Here is a 6,000-nt window from a genome sequence, read left to right as displayed (position 1 = left end):
CAAGCAAGGGTCTGGGCAGGAGAAAGCAGCAAGGTCAAGAGTAATCCGGGTCAATAACTTACTAGGCACAGGTACAGGATCACAGGAAGCAGGTAAGACCAGAAGGCAACGAAATGACAGCTCAGGGACCTTTAAATATCCCGCCCTGCGCTGCCATTGGTGCCCAGCGGGCGGCCGCGGCTTCTACTGCGCATGCGCAAACTCGAACGCCGCGGCCGGCCCGGACCTAGTGTCCGTGTACTGGGTGGAGACTTCGGATGCGCGAATCAAAATTTTTCCTAAAATGGCGGCGACATGTGTGGCGACGGAGCGGGGATCTCTGGGAAGGCGCGCAGACAAGGCGCGCTGACCCATAATGCATTCATTTATGACATGTGATCGCATTAGCCAATCAGCAGCCAGCACTGTGTAATGGTGGAGCTATAAATTGCGGCCATCTTACAATTCTCCATTTGCCTCCGGTCATTCAAGAGAGACAGACCTCTCTGTATTAGGGACAGAGTTAGGGCCACAGATACTTTAGGGACACAGAATCGTTACTCAGGGACACAGAACTGTAACTCAGGGACACAGAACTGTAACTCAGGGACACAGAACTGTTACTCAGGGACACAGAATTGTAACTCAGGGACACAGAATTGTAACTCAGGGACCCAGAACTGTAACTCAGGGACCCAGAACTGTAACTCAGGGACCCAGAACTGTAACTCAGGGACCCAGAACTGTAACTCAGGGACCCAGAACTGTAACTCAGGGACCCAGAACTGTAACTCAGGGACCCAGAACTGTAACTCAGGGACCCAGAACTGTAACTCAGGGACCCAGAACTGTAACTCAGGGACCCAGAACTGTAACTCAGGGACCCAGAACTGTTACTCAGGGACCCAGAACTGTTACTCAGGGACCCAGAACTGTTACTCAGGGACACAGAACTGTAACTCAGGGACACAGAACTGTAACTCAGGGACACAGAACTGTAACTCAGGGACCCAGAACTGTAACTCAGGGACCCAGAACTGTAACTCAGGGACCCAGAACTGTAACTCAGGGACCCAGAACTTTAACTCAGGGACCCAGAACTGTAACTCAGGGACACAGAACTGTAACTCAGGGACACAGAACTGTAACTCAGGGACAGACACAGAATTGTTACTGAGGGACACAGAATTGTTACTGAGGGACACAGAATTGTTACTGAGGGACAGACACAGAATTGTTACTGAGGGACACAGAACTGTTACTCAGGGACACAGAACTGTTACTGAGGGACACAGAACTGTTACTGAGGGACACAGAACTGTTACTGAGGGACACAGAACTGTTACTGAGGGACACAGAACTGTTACTCAGGGACACAGAACTGTTACTCAGGGACACAGAACTGTTACTCAGGGACACAGAACTGTTACTCAGGGACAGACACAGAATTGTTACTGAGGGACACAGAACTGTTACTCAGGGACAGACACAGAATTGTTACTGAGGGACACAGAATTGTTACTGAGGGACACAGAACTGTTACTGAGGGACACAGAACTGTTACTGAGGGACACAGAACTGTTACTGAGGGACACAGAACTGTTACTCAGGGACACAGAATCGTTACTCAGGGACAGACACAGAATTGTTACTGAGGGACACAGAATTGTTACTGAGGGACACAGAACTGTTACTCAGGGACACAGAACTGTTACTCAGGGACAGACACAGAATTGTTACTGAGGGACACAGAATTGTTACTGAGGGACAGACACAGAACTGTTACTCAGGGACACAGAACTGTTACTCAGGGACACAGAACTGTTACTCAGGGACAGACACAGAATTGTTACTGAGGGACACAGAATTGTTACTCAGGGACAGACACAGAATTGTTACTGAGGGACACAGAACTGTTGCTCAGGGACACAGAACTGTTACTCAGGGACACAGAACTGTTACTCAGGGACAGACACAGAATTGTTACTGAGGGACACAGAACTGTTACTCAGGGACAGACACAGAATTGTTACTGAGGGACACAGAATTGTTACTGAGGGACAGACACAGAACTGTTACTCAGGGACACAGAACTGTTACTCAGGGACACAGAACTGTTACTCAGGGACAGACACAGAATTGTTACTGAGGGACACAGAATTGTTACTCAGGGACAGACACAGAATTGTTACTGAGGGACACAGAACTGTTACTCAGGGACACAGAACTGTTACTCAGGGACACAGAACTGTTACTCAGGGACACAGAACTGTTACTCAGGGACACAGAACTGTTACTCAGGGACAGACACAGAATTGTTACTGAGGGACACAGAATTGTTACTGAGGGACACAGAACTGTTACTCAGGGACAGACACAGAATTGTTACTGAGGGACACAGAATTGTTACTGAGGGACACAGAATTGTTACTGAGGGACACAGAATTGTTACTCAGGGATAGACACAGAATTGTTACTCAGGGATAGACACAGAATTGTTACTGAGGGACACAGAACTGTTACTCAGGGACACAGAACTGTTACTCAGGGACAGACACAGAATTGTTACTGAGGGACAGACACAGAATTGTTACTGAGGGACACAGAATTGTTACTGAGGGACACAGAATTGTTACTGAGGGACACAGAATTGTTACTGAGGGACACAGAACTGTTACTCAGGGACACAGAACTGTTACTCAGGGACACAGAACTATTACTCAGGGACACAGAACTGTTACTCAGGGACAGACACAGAATTGTTACTGAGGGACACAGAACTGTTACTGAGGGACACAGAATTGTTACTCAGGGACAGACACAGAATTGTAACTGAGGGACACAGAATTGTTACTGAGGGACACAGAACTGTTACTCAGGGACACAGAACTGTTACTCGGGGACACAGAACTTTTACTCGGGGACACAGAACTGTTACTCGGGGACACAGAATTGTTACTCAGGGACACAGAATTGTTACTCAGGGACACAGAATTGTTACTCAGGGACACAGAATTGTTACTGAGGGACACAGAATTGTTACTGAGGGACACAGAACTGTTACTCAAAAACACAGAACTGTTACTCAGGGACACAGAACTGTTACTCAGGGACACAGAACTGTTACTCAGGGACACAGAACTGTTACTCAGGGACAGACACAGAATTGTTACTGAGGGACACAGAATTGTTACTGAGGGACACAGAATTGTTACTGAGGGACACAGAATTGTTACTGAGGGACAGACACAGAATTGTTACTGAGGGACACAGAATTGTTACTGAGGGACACAGAATTGTTACTGAGGGACACAGAATTGTTACTGAGGGACACAGAATTGTTACTGAGGGACACAGAATTGTTACTCAGGGACACAGAATTGTTAATCAGGGACAGACACAGAATTGTTACTGAGGGACACAGAATTGTTACTCAGGGACACAGAACTGTTACTCGGGGACACAGAACTGTTACTCGGGGACACAGAACTGTTACTCGGGGACACAGAACCATTACTCAGGGACACAGAATTGTTACTCGGGGACACAGAACTGTTACTCGGGGACACAGAACTGTTACTCGGGGACACAGAACCATTACTCAGGGACACAGAATTGTTACTCAGGGACACAGAATTGTTACTCAGGGACAGACACAGAATTGTTACTGAGGGACACAGAATTGTTACTGAGGGACACAGAATTGTTACTGAGGGACACAGAACTGTTACTGAGGGACACAGAACTGTTACTCAGGGACAGACACAGAATTGTTACTGAGGGACACAGAACTGTTACTGAGGGACACAGAACTGTTACTCAGGGACACAGAACTGTTACTCGGGGACACAGAACTGTTACTCAGGGACACAGAACTGTTACTCAGGGACACAGAACTGTTACTCAGGGACAGACACAGAATTGTTACTGAGGGACACAGAACTGTTACTGAGGGACACAGAATTGTTACTCAGGGACAGACACAGAATTGTTACTGAGGGACACAGAATTGTTACTGAGGGACACAGAACTGTTACTCGGGGACACAGAACTGTTACTCGGGGACACAGAACTGTTACTCAGGGACACAGAATTGTTACTGAGGGAAACAGAATCGTTACTCAGGGACACAGAATCGTTGAATTAAAGAGTATGTCAGACAACACGCAGAGGAGTGGCAGAGGAGGCAATGTATTAGGAGCGAGCAGACGTGGCAGCAGAGGAAGGGGTCGAGGCAGCACTAGTCGCAGCCAGAGGCCAGTGCTCCCGGTGTCATCCAGCGGTCGTGTCTCCACCGACAACCCTGCCGTCATCGATTGGTTGGCTCGGTCGTCTTCCTCTTCCCAGGTCACCTCTGACACCTACAGCCAACGGTCGGTGTGTACGTCAGACACAACCGTTAGTTGGCATGGCCCGGGAGCAAGCCCACTGAAATCACGTGTCCTCTACCTGCCCCTGTCCTTTGGTGTTCCCTCACCAAGCGAAGTATCGCATGCTGTGGGCTCAGCCCCACTGTACAGTGAGGAAGAGCTAACAGAGGGCGGTCAGGAACGGGGGGAGACATCCGCCTCTTCAGCAGCCAGGCGAAGAAGTACTGGCGAGGAGAGTGGCTCGGTAGCCGGTCTAGAGACAGGTCTGTCTCCTGACCCACATGCAGCCGAGGGGGCTAGTAGTGAGGCGGAGACCCTAATTGATGATGAGGAGGCTGATGGCACTTGGCAGCCTCGTCGTCATCAGGCAATTTCTTCCGCATCATCAGGAGAAGAGGGTGCCAGCTTGGCAGCGAGCAAAACAGTCGGTGGGTTGCCCAGGAGGCAGCAGGGTCGCAGCAGTGTCAGTGGAGGCAAACGGCCACGGAGTAGAGCACCAGCTCCACTGCAGCCTACCACCACGGCCAGTAGTGGTGCCGGTGTGCACGGAGGAAGTAGCAGTCAGCCAGTGAGGAGTAGCGGGGGCAAAGTTTCCTACTCGGCGGTGTGGCAATTTTTCCTCAAGCCGCCCGAGGAAGTAAACGTAGCCGTATGTCGACTATGTGGCCAGAAAGTCAAGCGTGGCCAGGGGGCCCATGTTGGGACTACAGCGTTGCATCAGCATATGCAGCGTCGCCATTTGGTGGCTTGGGAAAACCGTGATAAAGATACGGCGGTTCTGCTAGCCCCAGCCCCCGCTCCATCACCCGCTCCGTTACTTGCTCCGTCACCCGACGTCAATCGCCCTCTATCAGCCAGTCAAGGCTCCCACACCTCTGCTGAGGGGAGTTGTCGCTCGTTGGCATCTTCCGCTCGTTCAGATGCTCCTTCTCCTGCTACTCCTCTTCACGGATTCCGTCAGCAGTCTTTCTTGGAATCCGTTTCCAAGAGACAACAGTTTGCGAGCACGCACCCGACGGTGCAGAAGCTGAACGTCCTCCTGTCCAAGTTGCTGGTGCTGCAGTCCCTCCCTTTCCAAGTGGTGGACTCAGCACCTTTCCGAGAAATGATGGCTTGTGCCGCGCCGCGGTGGAGAGTGCCAAGCCGGCATTTCTTCGCCAAAAAGGCAGTGCCAGCCCTGCATTCACATGTAGAAGAGATGGTGGGCCAGTCTTTGAGCATGTCGGTCTCTGCCAAAGTGCACGGCAGTGCCGACGTGTGGAGCTGTAACTACGGTCAGGGACAGTACATGTCATTTACGGCCCACTGGGTGAACGTGGTGCCGGCACAGCCGCACCAGCAACTTGGACAGGTCACACCGCTTTTGCCTCCACGTTTGCACGTCCTTGGTCCAGCAAACATGTCCGCCTCTACCACCTCTTCTTCCGCCGTGTCCTCAGCCGCCACCCCCGTGCCAAGTCCCATTACCCGACCAGCATATCACATGTGCAGGGCGCAACGGTGTCACGGTGTGCTGCACCTGGTATGCCTTGGCGAACGTAGTCACACAGGGGAGGAACTTCTGAGTGTAATGAACAGAGAAATCGACAGATGGCTGTCTCCGCGCAAACTGAAAATCGGAACCATGTTGACCGACAACGGAAAGAACATG

The sequence above is a fragment of the Staurois parvus genome, unplaced genomic scaffold, assembly GCF_062004578.1.
Source record: "Staurois parvus isolate SC_StPar_1 unplaced genomic scaffold, SC_StPar_1.0 ptg000747l, whole genome shotgun sequence".
Classification (NCBI taxonomy): domain Eukaryota; kingdom Metazoa; phylum Chordata; class Amphibia; order Anura; family Ranidae; genus Staurois; species Staurois parvus.
The sequence above is the reverse complement of the archived record's forward strand: the minus strand, read 5'-3'. Positions refer to the sequence as shown.